Raw genomic sequence first — 26,535 nt, 5'->3', positions numbered from 1 at the left:
ATTACAAAGTTAAACGTACGAATGAAACCTATGCGACACAATTTAAAAGTTGTCAAAAGACGCTCCAACTATGCATGTATACTCGACATCCAAGCAAGTATCAAAAAGAGTACGGAAGCATGTATCAAGTAGCGTTTAAGGACCAGAGAAAAAATATAGAAAACTGTCAACGAAAACGTTGGTGAAATCATAGGTGTTTTAGTAAACGATGCATTTGAACCACAAGATTTAATATAATATGATTATCAAAATCATTTGCATTCCAAAGTTGTTATTTGTTTCGCGGGCACCCAATTATCAAACTTAACTATTTTGCACCCTTTGCGTAGTGTTAGAACATACACTAGACCTGAAAATATATTTCATCCTCTAACGGTAGCGAACCGTCCGAATGAGGCTCGTCAAGCCCATGTGATCAAATAATATAAGTTCACGTTTACACCCTACAAGTGTAACTAATGATAATTGAATTGAGGATTTTCGTTCAAACCCGTACGTGGAATGTTCTTTTTCGTAGTTGTGTTCAATGTGAAAAAGTATGATATGTATATGTTTCTCATCCCATAGTTTAAAGCATAAAAGTTGTTTGAAAGATGGGACTATGATCTCACCTTGAGTGCACGTATGAAAAGTACTTCACAAAGTAACGTGTGCAAAGGATAATGCTAGTCTTGACCTAAACAAATAGGTCGTATCAATAACGGTAAACACGATAGGTCAAAGATGTTCAATTAGTTCTATGGCTCGTTACGACTCGATTATGTAGCATGTGAATCAAATTGTCAAGTTTCATGCAAGATACAAGTATAGAAACAAATTAGAAAGATTGCATAATCATTTGGTTAAGTTTGACAAAAAGTCAAACTTTGGTTGGTCAAAGTCAACGAAAAAGTCAACACGTTCGGGTCGGGTCCCGAACTATTTTTCTGAGGTTTTTATTCATATATAAGCATGTTATAAACATATAACATAATTTAAATAGTTAAACGGCAAAGTAAATGGAAAAAGGCGGGATGTTACATTACCTACTACTTAAAAGGAATTTCGTCCCGAAATTTAACTAGGCGTAGTAGTCGTTGTTTCTTCTTCGAAATTTTGTGTTTTCGGAATCGGGAATAAGTGAGGGTATTTCTTTTGCATTTGATCTTGCCTTTCCCAAGTAAACTCGGGTCCTCTTTTGGCATTCCAACGAACCTTGACAATCGGGATTCGGCTTTGTTTCAAAGTCTTGACGGAGGTGTCCACAATTTCAACTGGTTCCTCCACAAAATGAAGTTTGTCATCAATAGTAAGTTCCTCGAGAGGGATGACGATATCGGGCTCGGCAAGACACTTTTTCAAGTTAGATACATGGAAGGTAGGATGAACGGAGCTCAATTGGGGCGGAAGATCTAAACGATAAGCAACGGTTCCAATACGTTCCAAGATTTCGAAAGGACCAATATACCGCAGATTTAATTTCCCACGTTTTCCAAAACGAATGACACCTTTCCAAGGTGCGACTTTTAACATGACGCGGTCACCGACTTGAAATTCAAGGTCGTTGCGTCTTTTGTCGGTATAGCACTTTTGACGACTCCGGGCCGTCCGAAGCCTATCTCGGACTTGAACGATCTTCTCGGTGGTTTCGTGAATGGGTTCGGGTCCGGTGATTTGTACGTCGCCTACTTCGGCCCAACAAAGAGGGGAACAACATTTTCGGCCATATAACGCTTCGAATGGGGCGGCTTTTATACTCGCGTGATAACTATTGTTGTAGGAGAATTCGGCGAGAGGTAAGTGCTTGTCCCAAGCTTTTCCAAAATCAACAACACAAGCCCGTAACATGTCCTCTAAGGTTTGAATTGTGTGTTCGCTTTGCCCATCGGTTTGAGGATGATATGCGGTGCTCATGTCTAAACGCGTTCCCAACGCTTCTTGCAAGGTACGCCAAAATCTAGAAACAAAACGGCCATCTCGGTCGGAGATAATCGATAAAGGTATACCGTGTCGGGCTACGATCTCCTTGATGTAAAGTTGTGCAAGTTTCTCCATTTTGTCGGTCTCCTTCATGGCGAGAAAGTGTGCGGATTTGGTGAGACGGTCAACAATAACCCAAATGGTATCATAACCGCCCGTCGTTTTTGGTAGTTTGGTGATAAAATCCATCGTTATCCTTTCCCACTTCCATTGCGGGATCTCGGGTTGTTGGAGTAGTCCAGACGGTCTTTGGTGTTCGGCTTTAACTTTGGAACATGTCAAACACTTGGAAACATAAGTAGCTACGTCCCTTTCGATGTTCGGCCACCAATATCGTTGTTTAAGGTCGTCGTACATCTTATTGGCACTGGGGTGAATCGAGTATCGTGACTTATGGGCTTCATCTAAAATAAGACTTTGTAGGTCCCCATAACTAGGCACCCAAATCCTTCCGGTGAAATATCAGAGTCCGGTTTCCTTAGTTTCGAATCGAGAGACGAGAATGTTCAAGAGCTCGTGTGAAACGTTTTCATCCTTGAGAGCTTCATCTTGGGCTACCCGAATTTGGCTATTAAGGTTTGTGTGGATGGTGATATTTAAGGCTCGGACACGAAGAGGCATCGCTCTTTCTTTTCGACTTAAGGCATCGGCTACTACATTTGCCTTTCCGGGATGGTAACGAAGCTCCCAATCGTAATCGTTTAAGGTTTCAATCCACCTTCGTTGTCTCATGTTTAGTTGCTTTTGATCGAAGATGTGTTGGAGACTTTTGTGATCGGTAATGATTGTACTCTTGGTTCCATAAAGATAGTGTCTCCACATTTTAAGTTCAAAGACAATGGTTCCGAGTTCGAGATCATGTGTCGTGTAGTTTCGTTCATGAATTTTGAGTTTTCGAGAAGCATAAGAAATGACTTTCGTTCGTTGCATCAACACACACCCAAAACCATGTTTCGAGGCTTCGCAATACACAACAAAAGCATCGTTGCCTTCGGGAAGTGACAAGATAGGAGCGGTGGTTAGCTTTATTTTCAAGATTTGAAATGTGGATTCTTGTTCGGTCGCCCAAACGAATTTCTTTCCCTTGTGAGTTAACGCGGTTAGAGGACGAGCAACCAAAGAGAAATCCTTGATAAATCTACGATAGTATCCGGCGAGACCCAAGAATTGACGAATCTGAGTAGGAGTAGTAGGAGTCTCCCATTTACTAATGGCTTCGATTTTCGTTGGATCGACTTTAATAAGTTGGTCACTTACAACATGACCAAGAAATTGAACTTCCTTTAACCAAAATTCACACTTGAAGAATTTGGCATAGAGTCGTTCTTGTCTTAAAAGTTCAAACACAAGTCGGAGGTGTTCCCCATGTTCTTCTTCGCTTTTAGAATAAACCAAAATATCATCGATGAACACGATAACGAATTTGTCAAGATACGGTTTGCACACGTGGTTCATGAGATCCATGAACACTGCCGGTGTGTTAGTGAGACCAAATGCCATGACAAGGAATTCATAACTACCATAACGAGTTCGGAAAGCGGTTTTGGAGATATCTTCGAGTTTAACCCTTAGTTGATGATAACCCGAGCGGAGATCAATTTTCGAATATACACAAGACCCTTGTAGTTGATCAAAGAGGTCATCGATGCGAGGAAGAGGATATCGGTTCTTAACCGTCAATTTGTTTAGTTCACGATAATCAATGCACATTCGTAGGGATCCGTCTTTCTTTTTAACAAACAAAATCGGAGCGCCCCAAGGTGAATGGCTAGGTTGGATAAAACCACGATCAAGTAGTTCTTAGATTTGACTTTGCAATTCTTGCATTTCGGATGGAGCGAGTCTATATGGTGCATGTGCTACGGGTGCGGCTCCCGGAATAAGATCGATTTAGAATTCAACTGGTCGATGAGGTGGAAGACCCGGCAATTCGTCGGGAAATACATCGGAATAGTCACTAACAATTGGCACATCATCGATGTGCTTCTCATCGGACTCGACTTTCTTAACGTGAGCAAGGATCGCAAAACAACCCTTACGGAGTAGTTTTCTAACTTTAATGCATGAAACGAGGTTGAGTCCGGTGCAACTCTTATCGCCATAGACGATCAAAGGTTCACCATTCTCGATAGGAATTCGGATTGCGTTAAGATCACAAAGGATCTGAGATTTCATTTTGGCTAGCCAATTCATACCGATTATTACATCAAAGCTTCCTAGTTCCATGGGTATCAAGTCAATTTCAAACTCATTACCCAAAATGTTTAATGTACACCCCCGATAATATGTGTCGACACTCAATAGTTTTCCGTTGGCCACTTCAATGGTATAAGTGGTATCTAGTGGAAGTGGTGGAATGTTAAAAGAATGAGTCAAAGTCTTGGATACAAAACACTTATCGGCACCCGAATCGAATAAACAAGTAACATAAGTGTTGTTGAGGAGAAACGTACCCGTGACTAATTCATTGTCATCTCGGGCTTCTTCGGTGTTGATGTTGAAAGCTCATCCGCGTGTGTTGGTGTTGGCTTTCTTCTTCAGACATGCATTTCTAAAATGACCCGTTTGGCCACATTCATAACAAGTACCCGGTTTTGGTGCATTGGGCACCTTTTGAGCGACGGGGGCGGCACTTCTATAATCGTTGGCCACATGAACACCCCTTTGGCACCGGTGGCAAAATAGATTGCTACATTCACCATAGTGGTGTTTGTAGGATTTTTTGCAAAAGGGTTTATTTCCGCCATAACTTTTCTTGGTGTCGGAGGTGAAAGGCTTTTTGGTGAAGTTGTTGTTGTAGTTGTTGCTTGATTGGGGGGCTTCCCATTTTCTTTTGTTGCCGCTCGATTTATCCTCGGCCTTAGGTGCCGGAACTACGATTTCGTCAACCGTTTTGATCAATTGGCGGGCCATGTTTAAGGCTTGTTGTAGGTTAGCGGGTTTGGATGACATCACTCCTTGTTTGATGCTCTTTGGAAGGCTATCCATGTAGAGTTCAACCCTTTGAGATTCGGGGTTCACGAGGTTGGGACACATCAACGATAGCTCGGCGAATCGTTGATTGTAGGACTTGAGATCGTTTCCGACCGCCTTTAAAGTTCTTAGCTCTTGCTCAAGCTTTCGGGTTTCTTCACGAGGGAAAAACTCGACGATCAACCTTTCCCTTAAATCGGCCCAAGAGAGGGCGTGAGCTTTGTAGGTACTCACCGATTGTACATACGTGTTCCACCACGTGAGGGCGATACCGGTAAAGGTGTGGGTGGAATATTTGACTTTATCTTGGTCCCAACAACTGCTTATGCTAAAAACGGCTTCCGTTTGTTCAAACCATCGAGTGAGTACAACCGGTCCCCCGGTTTCATCAAAGGTGTGAGGTTTGCACCCCATGAAGGCTTTGTAGGAGCACCCTTCGCTTGAGTTACCGACCCCTTTATTATTGTTGATGTTATTGTTATTGTTGTTGGTGGAGTGATAGGCCATGGCCGCCTCTACGGCGGTGGCTACCATTCGTTGTAGAGCTTGTTCGAGTGTCTCATGGCGTGGCACACGACGAGGAGGCATTGTTCCTTCAAAACACAAGAATACCGTTGATTAGTATTCTTAATAATACTAACCATGATATGGAATAAGGATAGAGAGAAATTTTCCTTGACTCACCTTAAATTCTTTATGTCATAATGTCGGAATGTTCATATGAGTCACTGTAATGTAATCCTGAAAATTATATTACCCTAATTCATATGTGCATTCGACACTAATTCATATAGTCAAGGTGGCGCGTCAATTAAATCAAGTAACATGAGATTAAGATTGAATAAGAATTAGATATGATAGATGAGTTTGAGTATAATGCACAAGTAGTCAAGTAATTCCTACTTCAAGTCTATATGCCGGTTGTAGTCTAGACTCACCAATGTACCCTATGACTCGGGGTCGACACCAATGAACTCTAAATCCCTACAACCAACGCTCTGATACCATCTGTAGCGACCCGACCAAATCCTGTTTGACGGCGCCGACTACTTAGATCCCGTTACGTGGTCATAAGTCTTTAACATGACGTTTGACCAAAATATGTCGAATTCATTTCATAAGTAAAAGGATGTTTCAAGTTTACAAAAGTAGTTCAAAGACTAGTTACATTACAAAGGTTAACATACGAATGAAACCTATGCGACACAATTTAAAAGTTGTCAAAAGACGCTCTAACTATGCATGTATACTCGACATCCAAGCTAGTATCAAAAAGAGTGCGGAAGCATGTATCAAGTAGCGTTCAAGGATCGGAGAAAACATATAGAAAACTGTCAAAAAACGTTGGTGAAATCATAGGTGTTTTAGTAAACGATGCATTTGAACCACAAGATTTAATATAATATGATTATCAAAATCATTTTCATTCCAAAGTTGTTATTTGTTTCGCGGGTACCCAATTATCAAACTTAACTGTTTTGCACCCTTTGCGTAGTGTTAGAACATACACTAGACCCGAAAATATATTTCATCCACTAACGGTAGCGAACCGTCTGAATGAGGCTCGTCAAGCCCATGTGATCACATAATATAAGTTCACGTTTACACCCTACAAGTGTAACTAATGATAATTGAATTGAGGATTTTCGTTCAAACCCGTACGTGGAATGTTCTTTTTCATACTTGTGTTCAATGTGAAAAAGTATGATACGTATATGTTTCTCTTCCCATAGTTTAAAGCATAAAAGTTGTTTGAAAGATGGGACTATGATCTCACCTTGAGTGCACGTATGAAAAGTACTTCACAAAGTAACGTGTGCAAAGGATAATGCTAGTCTTGACCTAAACAAATAGGTCGTATCAATAACGGTAAACACGATAGGTCAAAGATGTTCAATTAGTCATATGGCTCGTTACGACTCGATTATGTAGCATGTGAATCAAATTGTCAAGTTTCATGCAAGATACAAGTATAGAAACAAATTAGAAAGATTGCATAATCATTTGGTTAAGTTTGACAAAAAGTCAAACTTTGGTTGGTCAAAGTCAACAAAAAAGTCAACACGTTCAGGTCGGGTCCCGAACTATTTTTCTGAGGTTTTTATTCATATATAAGCATGTTATAAACATATAACGGAATTTAAATAGTTAAATGGAAAAGTAAACGGAAAAAGGCGGGATGTTACATATTCTCAGTCCCAAAAATATATATTGCAAAAGCATTTAAAAGGGAGCAAATGAAACTCACAATACTGCATTTTGTAGTAAAAATACCTATGACATCATTGAACAAGTGCACCGCTGGCCTCAGATTCATGAACCTATATTAATTATATATATATATATATATATATATATATATATATATATATATATATATATATATATAATATATATATATATATATATATATATATATATATATATATATATATATATATATATATATGTGTTGGTTAATAACTGTATAATAATTTAGGTCAAGTCGTAGTGTATCACAATCCTAATGCTCGAGAGTAATATGCAGAAGTCAACAAAAGTCAATTTGACTCAAAATGATTTCCATGATTATTATATAGTTTAAATATAGTCGTTTTATATTTTTATATAATTTTAACAGATTTTATTAGAGTAAATAATAAAAGTCATTTGTTAATAAAAATTTATATTTAAAATTTATATATGATAAAAATATACTTTTATATATTTTAAGTAATAAAATTTATAAAGTTCATTTTAATATCATAAAAATATAATGATAGGTATTATTAATGTAATTATATTACGTGTAATAAAATATTTTTGTATCACATATTTATTTGATAAAATATTATTGATAATAACAATAATAAATAAAAGTTGTATTATTTTGTAATAATAATTATTTTTATTCTACTAATAAAAATAACAATATTTATATTTATTAAAAATGATACTAATCATGATAAAATGATAATTTTTATTAATAATAGAACTAAAATGATAATAATAATGATATCTTATAATAACAATGATATTTCTATTAAAAATGATAATTTTTGTTAAACGATAATTTTAATATTAATAATACTTTTAATAATAATAAAAATGATAAAAATAATAAAATCGATATTTTTTTCTAAATCAATACTTTTTAATATTTTAATTTCATCATGATACTTATACTCATTATTTCCTAATCAATTTGTTAATAGCTTTTAGTCGTCTTTTGCATCGCGTTCGTAATAATGATAATAATAGTAATCATAATAATTAGATGTTACTAATATTAGTTTTAATTATAATAATACTAATAATACTAAATATTATGATAATATTAATGATAGTACTAATAACTATTTTAATGATAATAATAATAATAATATTAATTATAACCTTAATGATTATAACAATAGTAATAATAATAAAAATAACAATTTTTAATGATAATACCTTTTATTAATAACGATAATGATAATAATAATAATAATAATAATAATAATAATAATAATAATAATAATAATAATAATAATAATATAATATAATAATAATAATAATAATAATTAGATTATAACGACGATAATAACGATGATAGTAATAATAATAATCATTTTAAGAATAATACATAAAATCGTAGATAATCTAATTGACTATAACTTCTAATCCGTTCATCGAAATCATTCGATATCTAAATGAAAAGTTCTTAATTTTTCGCTAGCTTTCCAACGACATGCATATATTATACCTTATCTCAGTAGCATATGTATCTAATTCAAGATTCATCATAAACTATCTAACGACAATATTAAACGTACTGTGATGACCCGGGAATTTCCGACCAAATTTAAACATAATCTTATATGATTCGACTCGATAAGCAAAGTCTATTAAACCGAGTCTCATTATGTTTGAACTATTTCATGATAACATTTGACCTTTAACTATTTCCGACGATTCACGAACCTTTAATTGTAACTAAGAATGTAAATATAAATAATTATATATAAAACTAATTATATTAGTATTAATGAACTATTAAGTAATTTTGTTATTATAAAAGATAACATTTAATAACTAAAGATTTTCATTTTGAATATATATAGTATATTGTATATAAATGATTCAAACATATTTTACCAACGTTATCAAAATATTAAATGTACAATGTTATACTTTGTAGTTAATTGTTTAATATACATAATTAATCATCTACTCAACATTTAAAACATGATTTTATATATATGGTAGTATACATATATACATAAATATAACTATATATATATGATTTTATACATAATTATTATATTATGTATATGTAGAAATTTATAATATATCTATGATGAAATAATGTACTATTTTAATAAATATATATAATACTTACATATATAAAACATTTATATTTTTCATAATTACATACATAAGTATAATATAATTAGTATGTAAATAAATATTATAATATATTTATATTAAAATGCATAAATATATAATATTCAGTATATGTTACAATACATATTACATAATTATTAAATATTACATAATAATAGATGATATTAATAAATTAAATTTAAATACAAATATAGTTGTTGTAGTAATGTTATTTGTATCGTCAAATATCAATATTTGTATTCATAATATCACTTTATATCATATAAAGATGAAATTGGATGTATAAATTAGATTATTATTACTAATATTATTATTATCGATAAAATATTAATATTATCATAATTAGTATGGTATTATTATTATTATTATTATTATTATTATTATCATTTTTACAATTATTATTATCATTAATATTATATTTATCATTATTATTAATTTTATTAATATTATTAGATATTAATAGTATTGTTATTATATATTATTATTATTAATTAAAAAAAAACAGTAGGGATCTATATTATACGTTTGACCTCTGTATCCTTTATCTCTATTATTATTATTTTTTTTGTTTCTTTCCTGCTCCAAACTCGTGAACCTGTGTTGACATTTTCTCCATTTTTTATCAACCGATCTCTATTATTACAAAATGATTATGTATAATTGCAAATCAAATAAAAAGGAAATCCAATGGGATTAAAGAGCACAGCGATATTTTTTTTTTCTTCTTCTCTGCACGCTCCAATTTTTTTTTCTCTTAATTCAATTTCGAATAAAGTTTCAAAATCTAAAAATGCAGAAAGGTTAGAAATCTTTCTTTGAATCTATCTGCAAAATCTCAACTCTCAAATCTTTATATCGATCTTGAATTTTGAAGTCAAAGTTTAGTTTAAAAAAAGTCAATAATTGTTCTTGAGACAAATTCGCGTTCGTGTATATGTTTCTGATCAAATTGACGATTCCAGTAGTTTTTATACATGTTTAGAAAACTATTTCGTGTTATAAACATTATCTATAATGTTATCTATTACGAAATCAATTTTTTTTGTTTTGTTCCAAGAACCGACGCTGCAGTAGGCCTTTAGTGTTTTTTTATTTATTTTAGAACCCAAATTATTTTTTTTCTGTAATGTTTTGAAGCTTTAAAAGGAACCCTGATTTTTTTTTTTTTTTTTTTTTTTTTTGGTTATTGATGTTTTGTTGAATCCATGAGACTTGTGGAGAAGAAGAGGAATAGAAGAAAAACAGTTTATATATAAAATTTAAATTCGATATTAGTACAGAGAATCAGAATTGGTGGGATGGTCGAGAGTGTTTGCGTGTGAGCATGTGGTCACGAGATCGAGTCCAGAGGACGGTAGTTTCTTTTTTTTTTTTGAAACTCTTTTCATGTGAGGTAGTTTTCTTTTCTAATTTTATTATTGTTATTATATATTAATTATTATTAGTATTATTATTATTATTGTGATTGTTTTGATTGTTATTGTTATTGTTATTATTAGTATCATACTTGTTATCATATTTGAAAGTATTATAGACATTACTATTATTATTATGATAGGTATTAATAATATTATTATTAGTAATAAACTTATCATTTTAGTATTTTATCATCATTAGGATTATGATTATCATTATTATTATTATGAAGGAAATAAAAATATATTATTATCATCAATATTAGAATTTGTACCGGTTTATAAATAATAGTATCATCAGTACATTTACAATTAATAATATCATATTTATCAGTATCATCATTAATATTTACTAGTATTATTATGATTATCATTTATCATTTTATAAATATTAGAACCCTTATTATTAACATAAGTATGGTATTAGTATTAATATTATTTTAGAGTTATTATTATTAGTATCATTAACAGTTATCATTTTCATTTTTTTTGCTATTAGTATTATCATTATTAATAAAATTATTATTATTATTAGTAAATCATTATTATCTAAATTATTATTTTAACAAATAAATCTTTTGTACACTATATATATACTTATGGTATATACTAGGATTGTATTAATAATTCACATAACAAACTAATAAAATTTCATAAATACAATACTAACCACAAATATATGTATATAAATATATTAATGTCACTATTTATATAAACGTAAATCATTATAGATATATATACATAAAATCGATATATATATATATAATATAACTTAAAATATAATATAAGTATACGTTTTAAAATAAAGGTTAGAATAAATTCTACAAAACTATAATATATAAATAATACATATTAATAAATGAAATTTTGTAACTTACATTATACGTATTAATATATACACAATTGATATAGGTTCGTGAATCCGAGGCCAACCCTGCATTGTTCAATGACGTCATATGTATTTTTACTACAAAATACAGTATCGTGAGTTTCATTTGCCTTTTTACCCTTTATATTTTTGGGCTGAGAATACATGCGCAACTTTTATAACTGTTTTACGAAATTGACACAAGTACGTGAAACTACATTCTATGGTTGGATTATCGAAGTCGAATATGCCCCTTTTTATTAAGTCTGGTAATCTAAGAATTAGGGAACAGACACCCTAATTGACGCGAATCCTAAAGATAGATCTATCGGGCCCAACAAGCCCCATCCAAAGTACCGGATGTTTTAGTACTTCGAAATTTATATCATGTCCGAAGGAGGATCCCGGAATGATTGGGATATTCTTATATATGCATATTGTTAATGTCGGTTACCAGGTGTTCAATCCATATGAATGATATTTTTGTCTCTATGCATGGGACGTATGTTTATGAGAAATGGAAATCTGAAATCTTGTGGTCTATTAAAATGATGGAAACGATTGTTTAAGTTAAACTAATGAACTCACCAACCTTTTGGTTGACACTTTAAAGCATGTTTATTCTCAGGTACGAAAGAAATCTTCCGCTGTGTATTTGCTCATTTTATAGATATTACTTGGAGTCATTCATGGCATATTTCAAAAGACGTTGCATTCGAGTCGTCGAGTTCATCAAGATTATTATCAAGTCAATTATAGTTGGATATATTATGAAATGGTATGCATGCCTGTCAACTTTCGATGTAATGAAAGTTTGTCTTTTCAAAAACGAATGCAATGTTTGTAAAATGTATCATATAGAGGTCAAGTATCTCGCGATGTAATCAACTGTTGTGAATCGTTTATAATCGATATGGACTTCGTCCGGATGGATTAGGACGGGTCTTCACAGTTGGTATCAGAGCGGTGGTCTTAGCGAACCAGGTCTTGCATTAGTGAGTCTAACTGATAGTCGTTAGAATGCATTAATGAGTCTGGACTTCGACCGTGTTTGCATGTCAAAAGTTTTGCTTATCATTTAGTGTCGAAAAATTATTTGCTGATCATCCTTAAAGTCTAAGACACGTCTTACTGCCTTTATTGCATAGACAGTGTATAGTTAAATTCATATCTTAGCGTATCTGTTATTGTTACCTTTGCCTGACAGCTTCCGTAGATTCCTCCGTAGCTTATGGGATTTTAGTATTATATATGCATATGTAAATTATGTATTGCAGGGTACTAATCTACATCCTATAATCTATTTCTTATCGAAAATCTTTCATCTGATCGTACGAGATGAATCTCTCAACCAGTTCGAGTCCATCTGATTTCGATAGCTATTTCGATAGTTATTCCGACAGCTATTTCGATATGGATTTCCACTCGAGCTCCGAAAGCAGAGTAACCGGAATGAATCGATCAATTAGCCATCATCTATTCTGAATGAATTGGAGATGGGTTCGTAGTCGACTTAATCAATGGAAACGCGAAGAAGGCGATCATTTCCACTAACCAAATTCACCTCTTGACAATGGACCTAAAACGTTTACCGGCGAACCTGTTAGAGACACCATTTTCTCTCTCATTTCCAAAGTATCTCATCACGATCATATACTATCTCAGATTCTAAACCTCATTCATCCGCTCGTCCGAACCGACAATCATCCCGGTGTAATAGAAGAAGTTAACAAACTTCGCGCATAAGTTGTAGTCTTGGAAAATATGGTGCAAAACGTACCAGCTTCATCCAAATCACCGGCACCAACGGTACCACCAACAACCCAAATTTCAATATCACATGCCTCAACATCTCAATCTATACCTCGAGTATAATCATCATTCTACATGACATTCTACATCAGTTATCTTCGTTCGACATGGTGATTATGTAATCTCTAATGTTTTAGAGATTATTTATTCTAGTTCCAACTGAAAACTAAATGAGTTTAATATCATGTTAACTCATTAAATTCATGATTACATCTGAAGAAAATATATATGTATATATGTTTTCATAAAGATTGTAATTAAAAATTCTTTTGTACAAACTGTTAATAATAAAAATATTTTAACGGGTAGGTAATACCCGAGGAATATTTAAATTTCACATTAATAAGTTACACTGTATATTCTTCGAATCTGATTCAACAGTTATTCACTATCCTATTTACAACCACCGGGATACTTATCCGTTCACCAAAGAATAACTATTTTCATTCAAATTCAATTTCATATTTGAATTTTGACCTATCAGAATCCAACAAGTGGCATAATGAAGAAATAATGGACACAATAAAAATTGATTAGAAACAGACTAATTAACAATATTAAATTTTATTAAGAAACCACGCTAACAAAATCCTAGCTAACTGTTCCTAGCTAACTGTTAATTCCGTATTACATTTTATTTATCGCAATTTATTTATCGCAATTTATTTTATCGCAATTTATATTCTCGCAATTTTATTTATTGTCATTTAATTTCTGTTATTTACTTTACGCACTTTATTTATCGTCATTTAATTTCTGTTATTTATTTTACGCACTTTAAATATCGGGACACGTATACAAGGTTTTGACATATCATATCGACACATCTATATATATTATTTGGAATCACCATAGACACTCTATATGTAGTAATGATCGAGTTCTCTATACAGGGTTGAGGTTGATTCTATAATAATATATATATTTGAGTTGTGATCGAGTCTGAGACATGTACACGGGTCACGATACGTATTAATTAATTCAAATATTATATATTAAACTATATATGAATGATTGCACTGTCAACTGTGGACTATCGACTGTGGACTAATAACATTGGACAATTAAAATGAATTAAAATATTGAATATAACATATGAAACTAAACAATTCTTCAAGTTTGCCACTTGATTTCGTCTTAAACCTCATTTGTATCTTCACGATTACATTCTGCGTTCAAACCTTTCATGATTCTTGAAAACACCTCAATCGATAGGATGAATCAACCGCACTTCATCTACGGAAGGAAAGATTTATGCATATAGTTATGCACCTGAGAAACTCTCGGCAATTGAGTAAAAGTTCAACACGTAGCCGCGTCAGATCCTTTGGCATTTATTAACAAAAACAACTTTGCGATCCCTTTTCAAAATTAGCCAATTTTGTCACAACTCCAACAAGTCAACTTCGACTTTTCGTACGAAACAACCTTATTATAACGTTTATATATACGCGTGCTCTTTTATTGTTACCAGGTAACCTTTCATATTCCATCATATTACCATCAGCGTTTAATCATCTAAAAACACAATTCTCCTGAAACCACCTCGGATTAATAACCGATGATTCAGATATCATAGCATTAAATGCAGAGGAAACAGAAAAATGGTAGATGGTCTAAACGGACAAAAGTTTGATGATAAAGAAAGGAGTGTTAGGAACGCTCGATAGAAAATTGGGTATTGAAAAACAGATTGAGTTACCCATGAAGGAGACCAAGGACAAATACAAGGACCAAATCCTATATTCAAAGGATTCAGGTAATTCTGGATCCGTTGAAATCTTTAGAGAATATCTTGCTCCGAAGTCATGTTAAAATCTTGCGGAAAATCTTTCTCCATCAACCGTCGAACTTAGAAATTCCAAAATATCATCATCAATATCTTTGATATTTCTGAGGATATTTTCATAAATATTCTCGTCCGAAATTATATACCTTTTCGTGCTTCCTGTGTATCAATATATTGGAAACATTCAATAGAAAATATAGTACCGAAAAGCAGATTATGCGAAACTATGAAGAAAGCCGTGGATAAATCACAAAGAATAAGTTTGACTTCAAAGAATCCAAATAATTCAATGTCTACTAAAGTCTATAGTGAATAACTTGCTCCTTACTCTAAACCCTTGCAGACAATAGTTTCTATCATCCTCTGATCTTAGATATTCTGAGATATTATCGTACCTTTCATTATAAATATCCTCCATATTTCTGGAGATATTTTTATAACTATTCTTATCTGAAATCATTAATCTTTTCGTGCTATCAGTATTACATCATATAGAAACTGTTAGTTTCTATATTCTGTAAATTTTCAAGCTTAAAATATGAATGTTATTGTAGTAATGATGGGAACTGATGCATGAGTTAGTATAATATAATGACACTTGATCAACGTGATTATATTACAGTAAGTCATGCTGAGTTTCTAAATGAAACGTGATGATTCACAGATCATAACGTCATCATGTGCCATGTTACATAACTCTTTCATCCTACTTAACTCCGTAACAAATCAAGAAAATGTATTCTTGATGGTTCTATCTTCCGTGATGTTGATAAATTTGAAAATCAAATCGTGCTATCACGTTCCTTCATGCTTAGAACATTATAATCATTCGAAACTCTATATCTATAAATTCTGGACCATTATTCGCTTGACTTGAAGTCGGGAAGAGAAAACAAAAGCATAGAGCTTTGAAATATAAGGGAGAATATAAAGTCCGATAACAACACATAAATTACAAACCGTGTATATCAATGTTTATCGCAACATAAAGACACGGGAGAATTAAAAACATTATAATCCCGAGGGCGAAGTAGAAGAAAGCAGATTCCTCTGGTGGAAGTTGGAAAAGGAGAATGATTGTTGCGATAGTAAGGATGAGGACAAGGATCAGAACTGGATTAATCATTTTCAGAATCTTTTGGATGTATGAACTAAGAAAGAAAGTATAAGAATGGTGAGAATAATGGAAAGGAAGAGCTTAATTTATACTGGAAATATCAGACGTAGTAATCGGGGCAGATCACCGTATTTAATTAAAGAGATCTTAATTTCCATAAATCCCGAAGAATCAGATTTTATAGATCTTCAAGATTTTCTTTAAATCCCTTAAATTCCGGAATTCAACCAAGGCAATGTCAAAAGTTAAGACGCGCCTTATTTTCTAAATTCAAACCTGACTACGTCAAAAGTTAAAAACAAATCTTTGTTTCTCATTTCATCCTTTTGTGAATAGCTTCATTCGCACTCTTCGAATAATTGAATTATTTTTATCCATATTACTCAATGATGATAAAACTCAAGTTATCAACTCATATTCGTCAGGAAAACATATTTATTGTTAGCTATGACGACCTCACTCAAATTTCGGGACGAAATTTCTTTAACGGGTAGGTACTGTGATGACCCGGGAATTTCCGACCAAATTTAAACATAATCTTATATGATTCGACTCGATAAGCAAAGTCTATTAAACCGAGTCTCATTATGTTTGAACTATTTCATGATAACATTTGACCTTTAACTATTTCCGACGATTCACGAACCTTTAATTGTAACTAAGAATGTAAATATAAATAATTATATATAAAACTAATTATATTAGTATTAATGAACTATTAAGTAATTTTGTTATTATAAAAGATAACATTTAATAACTAAAGATTTTCATTTTGAATATATATAGTATATTGTATATAAATGATTCAAACATATTTTACCAACGTTATCAAAATATTAAATGTACAATGTTATACTTTGTAGTTAATTGTTTAATATACATAATTAATCATCTACTCAACATTTAAAACATGATTTTATATATATGGTAGTATACATATATACATAAATATAACTATATATATATGATTTTATACATAATTATTATATTATGTATATGTAGAAATTTATAATATATCTATGATGAAATAATGTACTATTTTAATAAATATATATAATACTTACATATATAAAACATTTATATTTTTCATAATTACATACATAAGTATAATATAATTAGTATGTAAATAAATATTATAATATATTTATATTAAAATGCATAAATATATAATATTCAGTATATGTTACAATACATATTACATAATTATTAAATATTACATAATAATAGATGATATTAATAAATTAAATTTAAATACAAATATAGGTGTTGTAGTAATGTTATTTGTATCGTCAAATATCAATATTTGTATTCATAATATCACTTTATATCATATAAAGATGAAATTGGATGTATAAATTAGATTATTATTACTAATATTATTATTATCGATAAAATATTAATATTATCATAATTAGTATGGTATTATTATTATTATTATTATTATTATTATTATTATTATCATTTTTACAATTATTATTATCATTAATATTATATTTATCATTATTATTAATTTTATTAATATTATTAGATATTAATAGTATTGTTATTATATATTATTATTATTAATTAAAAAAAACAGTAGGGATCTATATTATACGTTTGACCTCTGTATCCTTTATCTCTATTATTATTATTTTTTTTGTTTCTTTCCTGCTCCAAACTCGTGAACCTGTGTTGACATTTTCTCCATTTTTTATCAACCGATCTCTATTATTACAAAATGATTATGTATAATTGCAAATCAAATAAAAAGGAAATCCAATGGGATTAAAGAGCACAGCGATATTTTTTTTTTCTTCTTCTCTGCACGCTCCAATTTTTTTTTCTCTTAATTCAATTTCGAATAAAGTTTCAAAATCTAAAAATGCAGAAAGGTTAGAAATCTTTCTTTGAATCTATCTGCAAAATCTCAACTCTCAAATCTTTATATCGATCTTGAATTTTGAAGTCAAAGTTTAGTTTAAAAAAAGTCAATAATTGTTCTTGAGACAAATTCGCGTTCGTGTATATGTTTCTGATCAAATTGACGATTCCAGTAGTTTTTATACATGTTTAGAAAACTATTTCGTGTTATAAACATTATCTATAATGTTATCTATTACGAAATCAATTTTTTTTGTTTTGTTCCAAGAACCGACGCTGCAGTAGGCCTTTAGTGTTTTTTTATTTATTTTAGAACCCAAATTATTTTTTTTCTGTAATGTTTTGAAGCTTTAAAAGGAACCCTGATTTTTTTTTTTTTTTTTTTTTTTGGTTATTGATGTTTTGTTGAATCCATGAGACTTGTGGAGAAGAAGAGGAATAGAAGAAAAACAGTTTATATATAAAATTTAAATTCGATATTAGTACAGAGAATCAGAATTGGTGGGATGGTCGAGAGTGTTTGCGTGTGAGCATGTGGTCACGAGATCGAGTCCAGAGGACGGTAGTTTCTTTTTTTTTTTTTGAAACTCTTTTCATGTGAGGTAGTTTTCTTTTCTAATTTTATTATTGTTATTATATATTAATTATTATTAGTATTATTATTATTATTGTGATTGTTTTGATTGTTATTGTTATTGTTATTATTAGTATCATACTTGTTATCATATTTGAAAGTATTATAGACATTACTATTATTATTATGATAGGTATTAATAATATTATTATTAGTAATAAACTTATCATTTTAGTATTTTATCATCATTAGGATTATGATTATCATTATTATTATTATGAAGGAAATAAAAATATATTATTATCATCAATATTAGAATTTGTACCGGTTTATAAATAATAGTATCATCAGTACATTTACAATTAATAATATCATATTTATCAGTATCATCATTAATATTTACTAGTATTATTATGATTATCATTTATCATTTTATAAATATTAGAACCCTTATTATTAACATAAGTATGGTATTAGTATTAATATTATTTTAGAGTTATTATTATTAGTATCATTAACAGTTATCATTTTCATTTTTTTTGCTATTAGTATTATCATTATTAATAAAATTATTATTATTATTAGTAAATCATTATTATCTAAATTATTATTTTAACAAATAAATCTTTTGTACACTATATATATACTTATGGTATATACTAGGATTGTATTAATAATTCACATAACAAACTAATAAAATTTCATAAATACAATACTAACCACAAATATATGTATATAAATATATTAATGTCACTATTTATATAAACGTAAATCATTATAGATATATATACATAAAATCGATATATATATATATATAATATAACTTAAAATATAATATAAGTATACGTTTTAAAATAAAGGTTAGAATAAATTCTACAAAACTATAATATATAAATAATACATATTAATAAATGAAATTTTGTAACTTACATTATACGTATTAATATATACACAATTGATATAGGTTCGTGAATCCGAGGCCAACCCTGCATTGTTCAATGACGTCATATGTATTTTTACTACAAAATACAGTATCGTGAGTTTCATTTGCCTTTTTACCCTTTATATTTTTGGGCTGAGAATACATGCGCAACTTTTATAACTGTTTTACGAAATTGACACAAGTACGTGAAACTACATTCTATGGTTGGATTATCGAAGTCGAATATGCCCCTTTTTATTAAGTCTGGTAATCTAAGAATTAGGGAACAGACACCCTAATTGACGCGAATCCTAAAGATAGATCTATCGGGCCCAACAAGCCCCATCCAAAGTACCGGATGTTTTAGTACTTCGAAATTTATATCATGTCCGAAGGAGGATCCCGGAATGATTGGGATATTCTTATATATGCATATTGTTAAGGTCGGTTACTAGGTGTTCAATCCATATGAATGATATTTTTGTCTCTATGCATGGGACGTATGTTTATGAGAAATGGAAATCTGAAATCTTGTGGTCTATTAAAATGATGGAAACGATTGTTTAAGTTAAACTAATGAACTCACCAACCTTTTGGTTGACACTTTAAAGCATGTTTATTCTCAGGTACGAAAGAAATCTTCCGCTGTGTATTTGCTCATTTTATAGATATTACTTGGAGTCATTCATGGCATATTTCAAAAGACGTTGCATTCGAGTCGTCGAGTTCATCAAGATTATTATCAAGTCAATTATAGTTGGATATATTATGAAATGGTATGCATGCCTGTCAACTTTCGATGTAATGAAAGTTTGTCTTTTCAAAAACGAATGCAATGTTTGTAAAATGTATCATATAGAGGTCAAGTATCTCGCGATGTAATCAACTGTTGTGAATCGTTTATAATCGATATGGACTTCGTCCGGATGGATTAGGACGGGTCTTCACACGTACAAGCATGAATAATCCTATATACTCGAGCACTAGTCAGGAATACACTATTAATATATAAAAGTTAAGTTATGAGTGCCCACGTATCAATATTGAGATTCAATATTGCAGGTAAAGTACGTAGACGCAACGGAGATGATAAACACTAGTTTGATCTCTTGCGCATACCATTGAATATTACCCATCAGCTCCATAGCTATAACCCATAATTTCCTTAGCCCTATCCCGCTCGCAAAACATGTTTTGAAATAGCTCGAATATACCCTCGTCGTAATATTTTATGTATAATTCATAATAATAATAATAATATTATTACTAGTACATAATAATAAGATAAATAATAATAATACAACTCTTAATAATAATAATAATAATAATAATAATAATAATAATAATAATAATAATAATAATAATAATAATAATAATAATAATAATAATAATAATAATAATAATAATAATAATAATATAAATAATAAATATATGTATAGGTCAGAGAGATTGAGATCGATAGATGAAAAAATGAATCAACAAAACAGATTTTGGTCGATTTATAAAGAGTTGGAGCCACCTACCCCTGCCATGCGATCGCATGGGAAGAAAGGGGCGAAGCCATGCGATCGCATGGGCCTCTTCACCTGGTCACATTCGATTAATTTTGGGCTGCCGACACTTGACTTAATTAATTTTATAAATATATATATATTAAATCTTTATAATTAATTAAATACTATATTATATTTACATGTAAAGTTAATTTATAATTTTCGTTCCGATGACTCGTACGTTGTCACTCGACTTACGTCCCGGTTCCGATTTCTTGAACACTTTTTCGTACGTTTAGAAAACTGGTACATTATATTTCGTGTAATGTACCTTTATATATGACAAGACTCAAATCAATGAAAAACTATCCCACTCAAAATATAACTTATTCATTTGAGTGTTATGGTCATTTGCTTCAATAAATCAATGTCTCATAATATATATAATAATATTATTTTAACTCAAAACGTTTTATAACTACTTAATATTAAATTTTATTATATTGAAAAATATATATATATATATTTATATATATTCATTTCGAAATATAAATTTGAAATATTTATTTAACCATATAGTTTTTCAAAATGAATTATATTTCAAAGTTCATTTTAAAATCGTTTAAGTAATAGAAACTATTATGTCGTACCATGTTTACGTTTTTGAAATAATATATATATATATATATATATATATATATATATATATATGTAATTTATAATATAAAGCTTTTAATTTATTTCTTAAAAATTCAATAACAAGTATCTTATAAAATGTTTTAGTAATAAAGTTCTTTTTAAACTGAAAATGTTCTATACATTTGAAACTAAATTAAATAATTATGATACTTTTGTTTTCCAAAGTTAACTATATTTAAGAATCATTTTGTTAAAAGTTTGAAATAATGAAAATCGTTATATCATAAAATGTTTTAAAAAAATAGATCGTATAAAACTTCTAACAAGTTTCAAGTCTTTATATTACCGTTTATTGATGAAACGTGAGATAAAGTCTAAAGGTTAAAGGAACGTATAAAGTCATTTTAAGGTAAAATTATTGATTTAATTACTCGTCGGTATCCATCATCTAAGTTATTCACACTTTACATTCTTACTTTCACTTTAAGTAAAATGAAAATTAAAATAGTTATCTTAACGAAGTCACGAGGAAAATATTATAAGCCTGAATTGAGATTAAATAGAAATCTTCACTAACTCTTGTCTAGTTCCCATTAATTGACACTTTTATTTTTATTTGTAATTCACTTTACCAATTATTTCGAATACTGTTAAAAAGAAAGGTTTCCTAAATCAAAATGGACCTCTTACAGAGACTCGTAATCATACAATGTATCTGATAAATCAATTATTTGATATTATCTTCTAATTCCATTGATAATCATATTGAAACAAATATGTTTATGTAAAGTATCATACGTTTAATACTTTGTTAATATTCTCAATTTATAATATATATACATATATATATATATATATATATATATATATATATATATATATATATATATATATATATATATATATATATATATATATATATATATATAATCATATTCATTTATATAATGGTTCGTGAATCGTCGGAATTTGGTCGAGGTTTAAATGAATGTATGAACACAATTTAAAATTCTTGAGATTTATCTTAACAAACTTTGCTTATCATTTCGGAAACATATAAAGATTAAAGTTTAAATTTGGGCGGAAATTTCCGGGTTGTCACAGTACCTACCCGTTAAAGAAATTTCGTCCCCAAAATTTGATCGAGGTTGTTATGGCTAATAATAAAAATATTTTCATGACAATTATGAGTTGATAAACAGAGTTTTATCATCATTGAGTAATATGGATAAAACAATCTGTTTATGTGAAGAGTATGAGTGAAGTTATCACCAAAGAGTGAAATGAGTAGGTGTAGATTCGTCATATCTTTTGACATAGATAGGATTGATTTCCAAGTTCAAGAGATTTGGAGAAAATCTTCGTAATAAGATTTGATTCTTCGGTAATCAAGGGAATTAGGATCCGCTTTAAATGCGATCATCTGTTTTGATTGCTCTGTCAAATATTTTACTATAAATCCACCCCCTTCGTTTCCTTACAACTTACACCTTCTATTCTTTCTCCCTCAATTCATATTTCATATCTGTCATTCTTCTTTTTCATCTACCGCCGAAAGAATCTATTTACTTCTACTATACTCTTGGTTTTATAGTGTTTTTAGTTCTCCCGGGTCTTTATATTGCTATATGCATCGTTATATATGGTTTGTAATTTCCAGTTTGCTGTTGGGCTTTATATCTTCCCTTATATTTCAAAGTCCCTACTTCTGCCTTCTATAATCATTATTATCCATAGTTAATGCTCTCTCATATTTGCTGTGATTTATACTCTAATTCCTATTTCGGAGCTTCATGCTCTTGTCTCCTCTTCCCGACTTCAAGTCAAGCGAATAATGGTCTAGAATTCATAGGTATAAGTTTCAGAATGAACATGGTTAATATTCTAAGAAGAAAATTGTAATGGCACGATCTTGATTTGTCAAATTACCAGAATATCCTGGGAAAGACCGAATCATCAAGAAAATATTTTCTTGATATTTTTAGAGATTAAATAGAATACAAGAGTCGTGTAACATGGAACATGATGATGGTATGGTCTGTGAATCATCATGTCCCATTAGAAACTCAACATGACTTACTGTAATATAATCACGTTGATCAAGTGTCATTATATTATACTAACTCATGCTCCAGTTCCCAATACTACTTCAAAAACATTCTTATTTTAAACTCGAAGGTTTCAGAATTTAGAAATTAAAATAATTTCTTTTATGTTGTAATGTAGATAGCGCGAAAAGGTAAATGATTTCAGATAAGAATAATTATGGAAATATCTTCAGAAATATGGAGGATATTTATAATGAAAGATACGATGATATCTTAGAATTTCTAATATCAGAGGATGATGAAGAATATTGTTCGCAAGGGTTTAGAGTCAGGAGCAAGGTATTCGTTAATGACTTCAGCAGAAACTGAATCATTTGGATTCTTTGAAGGCAGGTTTAGTCTTTGTGATTTGTCCACAGCCTCCTTCATACTTTGCTCAATCCGTTTTCCAGTTCCAAACCTTCTCTTTTTCTGAGCTTTACCAACACTCTATTCTTTATCATCAAACTTTTTCCTGTTAAGGTCGTTTACAGTTTTTGCTGCTTCATCAGCATTTCGAGAACTAGTTCGCAGTTTAGGATGTTTTTCAGAAACTTCACATTCACAGTATGTAAGTCTAGGAGATAGACGTTATATGTACACATATAACCGTTGACGTAGACATGCTGCGAGATTTCAAAATACTGATTGCTAATTCCCAATGATTTGTATGGCAATTCTTGTTACAAGATGTAGATGAGTAAATGATGGGGTTTTGATAAATATAATGATTTTTTGGAAAATTCTAGATCATTACAGTTGCTGATAAGTTTTTTGCTAATGTGGTGGAATATAAGCGGTTCCCCGATAACGATGGCGAAAAGGCAACGTACATATCAAGGTTATAATAAGGTTGTTTCGACTGAAAAGTTGAAGTTGACTTGCTAGAGTTGTGACAAAACTGACTACTTTGGAGAGGAATTGAAAAGATATTTTAGCTAATAAATGCCAAAGAGTCTGACACAGATACGTGTTAAACTATGACTTTGGTTTCGAGAGTTTTTTTCAGGTGTATAACTGTGGGTAACATGTGGTTGGATCATCATCTCGATTATTCATTATTTGAAGTGTCTTCAGGAATTTCAAAGGGTATGAACACAGATTGTTAATATATCCATGATGTTCTAACACAGTTTTGAAGTCAAAGTATAGCTTTGAAAGATGTAAGGATCTAAGAGTGATGATACCGGTTATATCTTGAATTGAATTCTGAGATTTCAAAAAAATTAGAATATGTAATTAGTTTTGAATGAGTATGGTTGTCTTGATTTTTATGAAAGAATGTATATTGTTGTGAAAGTAGGGAGTGTAGTTGATGATTTACTGAATCAGATTCGAAGAATGTAACATATTAATTGTGAATTTATATATCTCTCGGGTATTACCTACCCGTTAAAAAAAAATTTCACAATTAATATTTTGTACAAAAGAATTTTATTACAGTCTTTATGAAAATATATATGTGTATATTTTCTTCAGATGTAACGTAGATTTAATGAGTTAATATTAAATTAAACTCATTTGATTTACGGTTGAAACTAGAATTAAATAATCCCTAAAGACTTTAGAAATTACATAACTTTTACGGAGTATTTATTCAATGAAATTGAAATTATGAATCAATACTTCGTTATTTGTGGATGTATGATGTTTGGTTCGTGGAATTCTTATGATATTCGCAAGATACAACTGATGTTATCTAAAGAGTGTCGAGTACATCGATAATGAAAGTGTAAAATCAAACTTATATTTGAATAATACACTTGATTTATTATGAGATGAAATTCATTGAATTTAAAACAGAGATTGTAGTTAACGATGGTTAAGTTACTGACGAAGGACGTACATCATTACATATTTGTAATATGAATTAACCGAGTAGTTAAGATTCACACACAATAGCTTAGTACGGAAAGATTTATTTTGATCTCAAAATTTATATATCTATTAAATATACATATAATTTCTTTAGAGGGAATGAGTTAATACTTCATAACTTGTTGATACAATATACGCGTTATTGATTCGTAATGATGTCCACAGTGATTCTTGAACTGACGGAGTTTCTGATGTTATAGGTGCTGCTGATTCTGACGACGCTGACGGCACTGACTGTGCGGGTGATGCTACGATACTGTTGATGCTATTGGTAAAACAAGTCTAGCTTGTAAATCACACACCATTCTTTTCAAAGTTTCTACTCTTCCTTTTATCATTTTGGTTCACTCATCTGATTTATGGTTAGGGCTAGAATAGATAATTTCTAAAAATTTTGAGATTACATAATCGCCACAAAGATATCTCTTCAATGAAGTTATAAATAAATACTTCATTGTTTGTTGTTGTTGATATTCCTTGATATTTACAGGGCGTATGATGTTGATGCTTGAGGTACAGATTGTGATGTTGCGGTGTGAGATGCGGATGTTGTTGTTGATGGTGGTGATGGTACTGTTGGTGTTGCTGATGGTGGAACTTTTTATGCTGCTGGTGCTGCTGCTGGTGTTTGTAACCTTTGCACCATATTCTCCAAAGCCACCATCCGAGCGCAAAGCTGGTTGACTTCTTCTATTACATCGGGGTGATTGTCGGTTCGGATGAGTGGATAAATAAAATCTAGAATTTGATGTAGTATATAATCGTGACGAGATACTCTGGA

Source organism: Rutidosis leptorrhynchoides, chromosome 9 (assembly GCF_046630445.1).
Source record: "Rutidosis leptorrhynchoides isolate AG116_Rl617_1_P2 chromosome 9, CSIRO_AGI_Rlap_v1, whole genome shotgun sequence".
Classification (NCBI taxonomy): Eukaryota; Viridiplantae; Streptophyta; class Magnoliopsida; order Asterales; family Asteraceae; genus Rutidosis; species Rutidosis leptorrhynchoides.
This window is presented reverse-complemented; position numbering follows the sequence as displayed.